Genomic DNA, 14,052 nt, shown 5'->3' on the forward strand with positions numbered 1-14,052 from the left:
ACACACACTCATCCAGCTGCACAACACATTACACTCCCCACACCACACTCATCCCAGCCCCACACACACATTACACTCCCCACGCACTCTCATCCCAGCCTCACACACACATTACACTCCCCACACACACTCATCCCAGCCGCACACACACATTACACTCCCCACACACACTCATCCCAGCCGCACATACACATTACACTTCCCACACACACTCATCCCAGCCTCACACACACTTTACACTCCCCACACACACTCATCCCAGCCTCACGCACACATTACACTCCCCACACACGCTCATCCCACCATACACACACATTACACTCCCCACACACTCACCCAGCCTCACACACACATTACACTCCCCACACACACTCATCCCAGCCCCACACACACATTACACTCCCCACACACACTCACCCCAGCCGCCCACACACATTACACTCCCCACACACACTCATCCAGCCTCACGCACACATTACACACCCCACGCACACCTCATCCCAGCTGCACACACACATTACACTCCCCACACACACTCATCCCAGCCGCACACACACATTACACTCCCCACACACACTCATCCCAGCCCCACACACATTACACTCCCCGCACACACTCATCCCAGCCTCACGCACACATTACACTCCCACACACACTCATCCCAGCCAACAAGGTATCACTGGTTGTGCTGGAGCGGCCCATACAGCTGATGGGTCGGCTGGGACCAGAGGGCACCTGGAGGGGTGGCTTGGGGGGGAACGGAGGGGGGGAACGGAGGGGGGGATGGGAACTGGGCCCATCGGAGGCACAGAATCGCGGAGGCCCCGGAGAATACCGCTAATGATACGCAAACGCCGTTTACTCTACGTGCGTTCTGGAACGCCTTGGCTCCGCTGGCGAGGCGACGGAGAATCGCGATTTGGCCTCAAACCGCCGGCGGCCGCAATTTTAGCTCCGGAAGCAATTCCCCGCCCAATCTTTCGCCGTTGGCCAACGGAGAATCCAACCCGGAGGGTTTTCAGCCAGAAACCTGTTCACCTTGCTGTGCAAAATTCAGTAGATTCTACAGCATCGAGCGTCATCTCCACCCGTGTGACGTGCATCACTTTTTTCAATCAAAAGATGATTAATATTCCTACTGGGAATGTTCTACAGCCAGTGATTTGTTATTTTAATGACGCGTTACAGCTTTTACAGCTTGCGGACAGTGACCCAGTACGAGATGAAGCCTGTCTGCTGACCTGTGGTAAAGATTAAGGAGTCCTCGCCTCCTGATGGGATCTCAGTGTGCAGAGTAAGACCCAGCACTGAGAGAGTGATTCAAGAGGCTCTGGTCGTATTCCTGTGCGTGCAATCCTACGGTTGCCATTAGATTGGGTGGGTTTCCTCTGGATGGGTTTCCTCCGGGCGCTCCGGTTTCCTCCCACATTCCAAAGACGTGCAGGTTAGGTGGATTGGCCGTGAGAAATTGCCCTCAGTGACCAAACAGTGGGTTACAGGGATCGGGTGGAAGTGAGGGCTTAAGTGGGTCGGTGCAGACTCGATGGGCCGTATGGCCTCCTTCGGCACTCTATGTTCTACGTTCTAGTGGTCCCCCCACCTTCTGAAAGGAGCTAAAAATAATGCCGGGTGTTTTTTTTTTGATGTAGAAATGCTGCTGTCAGGTATGAAGCAAAAATATTTTGCTGTTTGCTCTTTGGGGGGAAAAAAATGTTGAATCCTTTCCCCGCGGTATTTGCGCAGCGGGGTAAGCACGATAGACATTGGCAGGCCCTGAATTTAATTTCCATTTGGCCTCCTGTTTAAAAGTTTTTTTCCCGCACGCAAGCCGTTCCTCAAGTCATAACGATAATCTTTATTAGCGTCACGAGTCGGCTTACGTTAACACCGCAATGAAGTTACTGTGAAAATCCCCTCGTCGCCACATTCCGGCGCCTGTTCGGGTACACGGAGCAGGGAATTCAGAATGTCCGATTCACCCAACAAGCCCGTCTTTCGGGGAGGAAACCGGAGCGCCCGGAGGAAATACACGCAGACAGCCCTCAGCTGACACAGTCCGCGCTGCGGCCGGGGAAGGGGAAGTATACAATCCCTGTCCCGGGTTAATGGTCCCTCGTGTATATTTCCTTTCCCTGTGGGGCGGTGGGGCTGGTGTCGGGAGCGGAGCTGGGTGGGGGTGGAGGGGTGGGGATATTAAAAAGAAAATGGCTCGGTATCATCCACAGATGATCCCAGTTAGGACCTGAGGACTTGACGGTGTGTGTGTGTGTGTGTGTGTGAGGATGGATAAACCCTGTCACGCCTTCCTGGGAGTAAACGCAGGGTACACCAGAACGCTGCGCCATCAGGCTGCCTCAGATTAACCTTTGAACAGATCTGCTGCAGTTTCAGCGACACCGTAATTAATCCCCAAAGTCTTCAATCTGAAATTTAGTACAGAGCCACCAACGGTCTACTTTGAAGCGGCAAGATTGATCGCAGTCACACTCGGAGAGACGGGGCCGAGCACATGTAATCCTGATACGGGATGTGCTACCCCTGCGACTGTGCGGGCACACGCAAACACACGCACACAGACACACACACGCAGACACACACACACACGTGCACACACACACATGCACACACACACACGCAGACACACAGACGCACACACGCACACACATGAACACACACACGCACACACACACACACGCAGACACACACACATGCACACACGCACACACGCACACACACACGTGCACACACACACACGCACACACACACACGCAGACACACAGACGCACACACGCACACACATGCACACACACACACGCACACAGACACACACACGCAGACACACACACAAACATGCACACACGCACACACACACGTGCACACACACACATGCACACACACACACGCAGACACACAGACGCACACACGCACACACATGCACACGCACACACACACGCACACACACGCAGACACACACACACACATGCACACACACGCACACACACACACAGAGACACATGCACACACACACGCAGACACACGCAGACACACACACACATGCACACACACGCACACACATGCACACACACACACACAGACACACGCAGACACACACGCACACACACAGACACACACACGCACGCACACAGCCACACGCACACAGGAGAATAATAAAGCCAAGTGTATTCTCGGCTCCAAGGCTGAAATGGCGAAGCTCAGTTTGCGATAGCAGCTTTTGGAAGAAGCCAGGCCGTCACTGAGAAGCGGGAGAGCAAAGGGCCGAATGGGATTTACCGAGACGGAAACCCAAAATGGAGATCAGCAGCACGGAGCGCCCTCACAACTCCGTCACGTGAACCGACTGCAGTGTCGCTGCTCACCAAATCTCATCATAATAATCTTTATTCGTGTCACAAGTACATAGAGCTTACAGTGCAGAAGGAGGCCATTCGGCCCATCGAGTCTGCACCGACCCACTTAAGCCCTCACTTCTACCCTATCCCCATAACCCTTCCTAACCTTTTTTGGCTACTGTGGTGCCCTAGTAGGCTGACGTCAACGGCGCACCGTGAAAACCCCCCCCAGCCGCCACATTCCGGCTCCTGTTCCGGGTACACGGAATGAGAATTCAGAACGTCTGATTCGCCTGACGAGCACGTCTTTCGGGGCTCGTGAAACCGGAGCGCCCGGAGGAGAACGTAGATGCGGGGGGGGGGGGGGGGGTGGAGAACGTGCAGACTCCGCCACGGACGGTGACCCGAGGCGGGAATCGGACCCGGGCCCCCCCGGCGCTGTGAAGCGACAGCGCTGACCCATTGTGCCACCCCGTTGACCGTAGCCTGCCTTGTCGCAAACAAATCTGACGATGCCTTAAATGTAATCAGTGATGGCACGATCGGTCCTGTTTGTATTTGGTCTCCCTTTGTATTAACTGCGCAGTAGAGAGGCACAATCCTGAGAGTGTGTGTTAGCCCGAGGAGGCGGCGTCTGCCGGGTAACGTTTCATTTCTATTTTGGAACGGGGGGGATGAATTCAGGGCCAAAGATCAGGCCTTTAGCCCAATATGACGTAATCACTCCTCTTCCCCGTTCGGCGAAGTTGCTGAAAGGCTCCCACTGCCTTATCTTCACCGTAGCCCTCTCGTTTGTCCCTGAGACTTTCCCCCCTCCATTTAAATCGATACGTGCCCTGGTATCGGAGCGCCTCAGTTCTCCTCTCAACACCTCGCTAAGTATCTGTGCGGCAGCAGCATCTGTTGTTTGGTACCTGAAGCATCTTGCACACATCCATTAACATTGGGTCGCGTTAACAAAATCGCAGCTAATTCCTTGGCGAGCGCACGCAGTGAGGCGTCAAAACGATCTAAAATTTGGTACGCGAAAGGGGGGAAGTGACGAGCAGGATTCGTACAGTGCAGAAGATCGCCCCCTACCCACCCCCCCCAACACGTTTCATAGAATTTACAGTGCAGGAGGAGGCCATTCAGCCCATCGAGTGTGCGCCAGCCCTCGGAAAGAGCACCCTAATTGAGCCCACACCTCCACCCTATCCCCGTAACCCCGCCTAGCCCTTTTTGTTTGGCACTAACACGGAGGGGCAATTTAGCGTGGCCAATCTACCCGACCTGCACACGCCCTTCGGGACTCGTGGGAGGAAAGTGGAGCACCCGGAGGAAACCCACGCAGACGGGGGGGGGGGGGGGGGAGAGAACGTGCAGACTCCGCACAGGCAGTGACCCAAGACGGGAATCGAACCAGGGACCCTGAATCTGCGGAGCAACACTGTGCTAACCACTACGCTAATCAGAAGCCGATAATGTGCAACACCATCCAGCTGCTGGATGAGCCGTTCAGACCATATTCGACAAACGCCCACAAAAGTGAATTTCTTTCACACACAACACACACACACAACGAAACCAGATTAACTGTTACACCGAGTAATAGCGGCGTACTGAAAGGCAACGCCGGGAATGAAGTGTCTGAAGAGAGAGAGAGAGAGAGAGAGAGAGAGAGGGAAGCACGTTACCCTGTGCTCAGTGACAAGCAGGTAGACCCGACCAAAGGTAAGGATTAAGCTCCTGCTAATTTACTGCAAGACGACAGTGCCCCATGGTGCATGGAGACAGAATTTTTTTTTAAAAAGGGAAAGGATAGAGAGGGGAAGGGAGCATTGGATCTATAGGCAGGAGGCTTGATCTGCCAATTGTAACTAGCTTGCAGGAAGAACGAGCTTTTTCATTGTGACCAGCTGAATAAGCAGAACGTTTACCAGGTGGTTCACAGACGGACCCAAGCCCCTCTCTACCCCTCCTTGGAGTTCACACACTTGATGGTGAAACAGCTGAAGATTCCTGCGTGCATTTTTTTCTCATCCCAGTTCACAAGCATCCCCCTTTCTCCCTGTTTGAATCAGGACGATAGTTCAGGAGGAATGCAGTCACAACAACAGAATAAGCACCGGTTTTGACACAGTACATCAACAATATGTTACTCCTGCTCAAATCTCTTCATCCCCCCCCCCCCCCCCCCCCCATACACACACACATTATTGCTGCTTGTAATGAATTGAGCCAACCTAGCATCCAAAAAGGTTGTACTTTCTGCCTGAGCAAAATTGGGCGGCGGGGGGAAAACGAATCCAGTTTTACACCGTCCCTCTTCCCCCTCCCAAAAACGAGAGGATTCCGCAGCTGCCTGCCCTTCCTTACTCGAGGGTTCGGATCACAGGGGCACTTCAGGGCACCGGGGGAGCTACGCTAGCTGGGTTTGTTTCCAATCAGACAGTCTCGCAAACCAGCCGCAGATTAGTTGCGACGTGGGGCGCTCTCCGGCAAACGTGCTTGACGGCGGGAGAGGCGATGTTTCGGGATCGAGGGTGTGGGGGGGGGGTGACCCTCGATGGGGCGCAGCGGCGGCTGTCTGCCAAGGTTAGAAATCCGGATCGATTTACCAACTCGCAAAATTTAGCAAAAAAGAAAATCAAAATGATCCTCGTCTCCCTCTCCCCTTCTGTATTCACCCGAGGAAGGAGCAGCGCTCCGAAAGCTAGTGATTTGAAACAAACCTGTTGGACTTTAACCCTGGTGTTGTCAAGACTTCTTACTGTGCTTTTCTTCTAAGTTGGACTGCAGCCCGCTCTGTTGGCATGTTATAAAATCCAGCCTCGGAAGCAAGCTCGATTTGTAGGTGCACAGAATAACAGCTACCTGTGTTGATGAGAGTTAGTGTGGTCACACAGCACTCACAGCGTTAAACAAAGCCCTGCAGTTACTCGTGCGGAGAAATGCCGGTGCTGGCTGAATCTGTTCACAAGTGCAGGAAACTTTGTGTGCATCAGACACTTGGTGGCCCTGTATTCGCACTGTTTGCCCTGCACTCCGTTAAGGTTAGGCGAGATACGTCCTGGGTAATTCACAAACTGGCACAATGCTTCAAGTAAGTCAAACGCCTGCTTACCTGTTCAAGGCTTACTCATCTTCTGCTGCTGTGTTTCGAAACAAGCACCCCCCCCACCACCACCACGAAACATATTCCAGTAAGTGAGGGGGGGAGAGGAGATAAAATAAAGTGCAAGTCAACCACCGCAACCCCCCCCCCCCCCTCCGGATGCAGACCTCACGGGCAAGGTACAAAGCCGCCAGAAGACGTCCGTGCAGCGAGCGACAAAATAAATAACAGGTTCAGTCTCAAAGCTCCACGGATGTCTCAGAGACGCCGGCAAGCAGCCCACTGCAAGAGGAGCTCAACTGGAGGACTGAGAGCTCACTGCCGACACGCTGGCTGAATATTCTGATGAGATCATCGGTGGGCAGGGTTTCTGGATTCGGCAAGCAGCAGCCCAGGCTGTTGTTTGTGTGGGGGAACCTTGCATTTCCACCCTGGAGGGGATGCGGTTCGAACCTTCTCGAGTGGACTATTCCCGCACAGGGCACAGCAGATCAGTCACTTTGTGTGTCGGTTTCGGGTGGGGGGGGGGGGGGGGGGGGGGGGGGCGAGAGGACAGCAGGAATGAGCTGAGGCAGGAGATAAGGAAAACAGGTCAAACGTGCAGCCGCATTATTACCTGCTGCAACTTGTCAGAGCTTGCTGCTGTTTTTTTTAAAAAAAAACACCTTTTTCCCTGTTTCCCGGTGGAATATCGTGCAAGGCAAAATGCCAGCTGGTGTCTGAGGGCAGCACGGCAGCACAGTGGTTAGCCGGGTTCGATTCCCGGCTTGGGTCGCTGTCTGTGCGGAGTCTGCACGTTCTCCCCCCCCCCCCCCCACCGTGTGTGCGTGGGTTTCCTCCGGGTGCTCCGGTTTCCTCCCCACAGCCCAAAGATGTGCAGGTTAGGTGGATTGGCCACGCTAAGTTGCCCACTCTTGACCACGGGCAGCATGGTAGCACAGTGGTTAGCACTGTTGCATCACAGCACCAGGGTCCCGGGTTCGATTCCCGGCTCGGGTCGCTGTCTGTGCGGAGTCTGCACGTTCTCCCCTCCCCGTGTCTGCGGGGGTTTCCTCCGGGTGCTCCGGTTTCCTCCCACAAGTCCAAAGATGTGCAGGTTAGGTGGATTGGCCGTGCTAAATTGCCCCTTAGCGTCCAAAGATGTGCGGGTTAGGTGGGGGTTACTGGGTTACGGGGGTTAGGTTGGAAGTGTCGGCTTAAATGGGGGCGCTTTTTCCAAGGGCCGGTGCCGACTCGATGGGCTGAATGGCCTCCTTCTGCACTGTAAATTCTCTGATTTCTCTGTGAAAATCCTGAGTGCCCAGACATAATGTTCACCACCTTACTGCCACCCAGACCCGGGGGAACCCCTGCGTGGGGTTGAAGCAGCAAACCGTAACCGGATACAGAGGTTCCTGTCGGCTGCTGTTAAACAGTGCTGTCATTAACCAGGGGGAACGTTTAGAAATGATGTCCTACGTTTACTGTACGGCGAGGTTTAATGGAGCGCATGGGCATTATATTGGGTGCCATTGTCTCCCCGTAACCCTGCGCACTGCTCCTTTTCGGGTTACAGTCCCACCCCTCGATTAAACCTACCTCACCCCGCTCCCGGACGTCGCACTCCAGGCCAATCCACTGACCGCGTGCATTTCCTTTTTTCTCATTATCGATTTTGCTCCTTTTGCGAATGACTTTAAATCGGCGCCCCCACCCCCCCCCACTCGCCTCCGATCCTTTGGCGGGTTGAGGGGCGGGGGGGGGAACAGTTTCTCCCTCTTCCACCCTCACGGGACCGCCCGGTCTCCTCTCAAGCCTTCTCTTCTCCCGGGAGGGCAGTCCTATCTTTTCCCACCTTTCCTGATCGCTGGAACCGTTTCCCGGAACCTTTCCCGCACTCTCTCCAACGCCCTCGCGTGCTCCCCAAAGTGCGGCGCCCAGAACGGGGACGCTGGTGCCGAACTGGTGTCTTAAACCGGTTCCGCATAACCTCCTCGTTCTTGCGCCCTGTAGTAATGAGCCTGGGACACCCTCGACCCCTTGAACCCCCCCCCCCCAACCTGTCCTGCCACCTTCAATGACTGAAGCGCAGATTCACCCTTCATTTTATGTCATCTCTCCCTGGTCTTCGCTCCGAAATGAATCCTTCACATTTCTCAGCACTGAACTTCATTTGCCGCCTGTTTGCCCATTCCATCAACTTGTCTCCAGGGTCCCCCTCTTGCAGTGCGCAGTTCCGCGGATTTTAGAATTGTGGCCTGTACCCCTAAATGTACAGCAGGACAAGCAAGGAGTCTCAACACGGATAACCAGAACCTCCACTACAAACCTTTCCCCAGCTGGATTCTACGCACCCTCGCCCTGAAATGGCGGCCGGCGCCGGGGGGGGGGGGGGGGGGGGGCGAGAACCCATGTTCCCGCGAGAAATCGGGGCCGGTGCCGGTTCGCCGATTCCGCAGGCCCCGAGAAGTGGTGTACTTGGGGAGTACGCCGTGCCGCCTGGGGTCGTTGCCTGAGGCCCGCTCCACTCCCGACCAGCCGAAGTACCGACGGCGTGGAACTAATGTGCTCCAGCCGGTCGGGATACTAGCGGGGCAGGCCGATCGGAGGCCTGGGGGGGGGGGGGGGGGGCCTTCCGAGGAATGCTTGTGCAGGGGTTGCGGGTCGGGCGCGCGCCCGAACCGGGGGGGGGGGGGGTCTCTTTTTGGGATCTAGCTCCGCGATCTGAGTCCGCCGTGGAGCACAGCGCGACCGCCACCGTGCGCGTGTGCGGCCTCTGACCCGGAAGTGCAGCAAAATCTGCCAGATCTGCTCCGGGTTCCTGCTAGCCCCCCGGGCTGGGAATTCGTGTCCCTTTGACAAAACTCCCATCGTTTCGTCACCGGCGTGGGGGGACATAGTCCCAAAAATGGAGAATCCAGCCCCATGTATGTGTGAATATTTTTTCCCCCTGAAATATTATTTATTGTTAGACAGTGTGCTGTACTGACGCAGAACTGGCAAGCGACAAAGCATAATTTTTTGATGCCTAGCATATAGAAATTTAAACCTTTCAAGTTCTACCCTTACCAACATTGACAGTGATTTAAAATTATGGAGTTCATGGCAAACAGAGGTCAGATTTTCAACAAGATTTAACCTTCTTTTACCACTCTACGCGGGGATTTGTGTTTGCCCAAGCACTCAGGAGGCTCACTCTGAAAGTTTTGTTAAGTTCATGTGCAAGATATTATTTGTAATTCCCACCTCCCCTGCCTCCCAAACCATGTTTGAACTTCAGAAATGGAATTAACAGATAGATATTGTTATGGGCCAGAGTTTAGAGAACCCCAAAGTGTATCATGGAGTTCACCTGACCCACAACTTTTACTAGATTGTGGTATGGGGAGCACACGGCCCACTCTACAGGTAGAACAGAAATGGAAACGTATTTTTAAAAGCAAAACAACGTTTATTCTATGAGCTCAAGTTAACCTTTTTAAAACAAACAGTGAACATCTTAGCAACCATTAATTCAAAGATAACCCCCAAAGAATACAACACTAAGTAAACCTTTAAGCTTTCCTTTTAACATCCAAAAGACTTAACAAACCTTTAAACAGGAGCACATTAGGTTCACATTCACTCTTGAGAACATTTATAATTCTGAATTGGGCAGCACGGTAGCATTGTGGATAGCACAATTGCTTCACAGCTCCAGGGTCCCAGGTTCGATTCCCGCTTGGGCCACTGTCTGTGCGGAGTCTGCACATCCTCCCCGTGTGTGCGTGGGTTTCCTCCGGGTGCTCCAGTTTCCTCCCACAGTCCAAAGATGTGCAGGTTAGGCGGGTTTGCCGTGCTAAATTGCCCTTAGTGTCCAAATTGACCTTAGTGTTGGGTGGGGTTACTGGGTTATGGGGATAGGGTGGAGGTGTTGACCTTGGGTAGGGTGCTCTTTCCAAGAGCCGGTGCAGACACAATGGGCCGAATGGCCTCCTTCTGCACTGTAAATTCTATGAATTCACCAAATGATCCAGAGATAGTCTTTGGATGGCAGAGAGGTCAACAGGTCAGCTCTTTGTTTAACTTCCACTGCAGCTCACTGGAAAACCCAGACACACCCAAGCTTTTCCTCAAAGTGAATCTAAAAAGCAGAACCAGAGCTCAGCTCCACCCACACTCTGACATCACTGCAGTAATATGAGCAGCCAAACATTTCTTAAAGTGACATTCTCATGACAATATTATACTGAGGTTGCTGCGGTAAGGGTGCACCTTGTGGACACGCATTGAGTGTGAGAGAGTGCGAGTGAGGGAGCGTGCGTGAGCAAGTGTGTGAGTCAGTGTGTGAGTGAGTGTGCTCGAGAGTGAGTGTGTGTGCGAGCTAGTGTCTGAGTATGTGTGTCTAAATGTTTTGTGAGTCAGTGTGTTTGAGTCGGTGTGAGTGAGTGTGTGCATGTGTTTGTGTGTAGTGCACATGGTTAAATGTGCAGTGAGTGAGAGTGTGTGTGTGTGTCTGAGTATGAGTGTGTGTGAGTGTGTCTGAGCATGAGTGTATGTGTAAGTGTGTGGAGTGAGTGTATGTCTAAATATGTGCGTGTTGTGAGTCAGTGTGTCTGCATCTGTAGTGTGTGTCTAAGTGCAGTGAGTGTGAGTGAGAATGTATGTGTGAGTGTGTGTTTGAGCGAGTGAGTGTGTGAGTTGAGTGTGTGTTGTATGTGTATCAGTTAGTGAGTGAGTGCATGTGTGTGTGTGAGTGAGTGTCTGAGTGATTGTGTGCATATGTGTGAGTGAGTTTGCTTGAGTGTGAGTGTGTACATGTGTGCGCGTGAGTGTGTGCGAGGTTGTGTGTGTGTATATGTGAGTGAGTGTTTGTGTGAGTGTGTGTGTGTCTAAGCATGTCGTGAGTGTGTGCCAGTGCATGTGTGAGTGTGCGAGTGACTATGTGTGTGTGTGAGTGCGTGTATGTGAGAGTGTGTCAGTATGTGAGTGTGATTGAATGTGTGTGTTTGTGACTGTGTGTGTGTGAGTGGGAATGTGTGTGTGTAGTGAGTGTGTGTGTGAGTTAGTGTGCGTGTGTTTGTGTGTGTGTGAGGGCAGTTGTGTGTGAGTGTGTATGTATTTGAGAGTGTGTTTGTGTGTGTGAGTGGGTGTGTGTATGTTTGTGAATGTGTTTGAGTGTGTAAGTGTGTGTGAGTGTCTGTGAGTGGGTGTGTGTGTTTGTGAGTGTGTGTCTTAGCGTGTGTGTAAGTGTGTATGTGAGTGTGTGTGAGTGGGTGTGTGAGTGGACATGTATATTTGTGAGTGACTGTGGGTGAGCATGTGAGTGTGACTGTGTATGTGCGTGTGTGTGAGAGTGTGTGTGTGAGTGGGTATGTGACTTTGTGAGCGTGTGAGTGTGTGTGTGTGAATGTGTGTGAGCATGTGGGTGTGTGAGTGTGTGTGTGGGTGTGAGTGTGTTTGGGTGTGTGCGTTTGTAAGTGTGTGACAGTGTGTGTGAGAGAGTGCATGTGTGTGTGTGTGTGAAAGAGTGTGGATGTGTGAGTGGATGTGTGTGTGTGAGTATTTGGATATGCATGTTTGTACGTCTGTGAGTGTGAGTGGGTGTGTGCATTTGTAAGTGTGTGTCTGAGTGCGCGCAAGGAGTTTTTGAAGTCCTTGTGCAGCTTTGAGCTGTAATAACCTTGGAATTGCAAACCACACATTCTGCTGTTATTCTTCTATAATTTAATGTAAGGATTACTTCCAGTTAAACAATAAACGTGTGTACAAAATTGGGGATGCCGGCTGGGTAGAGAGCAATTCTGTTTCGCAATTCAGGCTGTCGAGCAAAGTATCAAAGCTCGAGACGCTGCAGCCCTTAATGACAGCATGACAGGTTTGCACAGGCACATTCCCTTTTAGATGCGGATTGTGGAATTCAAAAGGCAAGGAGGAGTGTGGCGAGCTTAATGTTTTCGGTGAATATAGGAGGTCTTTTAGCGCAGTGATGGCGTCGCTGACTCTGAGTCAGAAACCTTGGGCTCCAGCTGGACCTGATGGTCAGGGAAGGTGCATTGGGAACATGGCCAAACAGACTGAGATCAACTTGTAAATCCTCCCCAATAATAGCCTGGCGGGCAGGCTGCGAGAGTGGGAATGGTCCCGTGGTCAACCACACTGCAGAAGGCGACGGTAGACATGCTGGAGGACCTTGTCTAGCACAGTCAAAGAGCCGAGCTCATGGTTGCCAACATGGGCCCGTTGAGGTCAGACCCACCTGACCCGCCTTTGCAGCACAGGTGAAATTAGGGGCTGGGTTCTGTAATCCCCCAGCTCCGTGTCTCTTGCCGTCGGGATTCCCTGGCCGGGATTCTCTCAGCCAGGCCGGGGCGCAGAAGGGAGCCGGTCCCACTGCGCATGCGCGGCAATCGCGCCGGTCCAAACTGCGCATGCGTGGCAATTGCGCCGGTCCCAACTGCGCATGCGCGGCAATCGCGCTGGTCCCAACTGCGCATGCGCGGCAATCGCGCTGGTCCCAACTGCGCATGCGCGGCAATCGCGCCGGTCCCAACTGCGCATGCGCGGCAATCGCGCCGGTCCCAACTGCGCATGCGTGGCAATCGCGCCAGTCCTACTGCACATGCGCGGCAATTGCGCCGGTCCCAACTGCGCATGCGCGGCAATCGCGCCGGTCCCACTGCACATGCGCGGCAATCGCGCCAGTCCTACTGTGCATGCGCGGCAATCGCGCCGGTCCAAACTGCGCATGCGTGGCAATTGCGCCGGTCCCAACTGCGCATGCGCGGCAATCGCGCTGGTCCCAACTGCGCATGCGCGGCAATCGCGCTGGTCCCAACTGCGCATGCGCGGCAATCGCGCCGGTCCCAACTGCGCATGCGCGGCAATCGCGCCGGTCCCAACTGCGCATGCGAGGCAATCGCGCCGGTCCCAACTGCGCATGCGCGGCAATCGCGCCGGTCCCACTGCACATGCGCGGCAATCGCGCCAGTCCTACTGTGCATGCGCGGCAATCGCGCCGGTCCCAACTGCGCATGCATGGCAATCGCGCCAGTCCTACTGTGCATGCGCGGCAATCGCGCCGGTCCCAACTGCGCATGCGCAGCAATCGCGCCGGTCCCAACTGCGCATGCGCGGCAATCGCGCCGGTCCCAACTGCGCATGCGCAGCAATCGCGCCGGTCCCAACTGCGCATGCGCAGCAATCGCGCCGGTCCCAACTGCGCATGCGCGGCTATCGCGCCGGTCCCAACTGCGCATGCGCGGCAATCGCGCCGGTCCCAACTGCGCATGCGTGGCAATCGCGCCGGTCCCAACTGCGCATGCGCGGCTATCGCGCCGGTCCCAACTGCGCATGCGCGGCAATCGCGCCGGTCCCAACTGCGCATGCGCGGCAATCGCGCCGGTCCCAACTGCGCATGCGCGGCAATCGCGCCGGTCCCAACTGCGCATGCGCAGCAATCGCGCCGGTCCCAACTGCGCATGCGCGGCAATCGCGCCGGTCCTAACTGCGCATGCGCGGCAATCGCGCCGGTCCCAACTGCGCATGCGCAGCAATCGCGCCGGTCCCAACTGCGCATGCGCAGCAATCGCGCCGGTCCCAACTGCGCATGCGCAGCAATCGCGCCGGTCCCAACTGCGCATGCGC

The 14,052-nt window shown here is 54.4% G+C and overlaps 2 protein-coding genes across 3 annotated transcripts in view; one reads left to right on the plus strand and one right to left on the minus strand.

Annotated features, from left to right (window-relative positions):
* The window catches only part of LOC119959002 (leucine-rich repeat transmembrane protein FLRT1-like), a 150,439-nt gene extending 143,533 nt beyond the window's left edge, over positions 1-6,906 (minus strand). Inside the window, 1 exon segment of the mRNA XM_038787542.1 lies at positions 6,457-6,906. The gene's annotated coding sequence lies outside the window, so the exon portion shown is untranslated.
* LOC119959003 (ADP-ribose glycohydrolase MACROD1-like) overlaps positions 1-14,052 on the plus strand; it is an 811,859-nt gene that overhangs the window by 224,975 nt on the left and 572,832 nt on the right. The window lies entirely within an intron of this gene.

The sequence above is a fragment of the Scyliorhinus canicula genome, chromosome 31, assembly GCF_902713615.1.
Source record: "Scyliorhinus canicula chromosome 31, sScyCan1.1, whole genome shotgun sequence".
Taxonomy (NCBI): domain Eukaryota; kingdom Metazoa; phylum Chordata; class Chondrichthyes; order Carcharhiniformes; family Scyliorhinidae; genus Scyliorhinus; species Scyliorhinus canicula.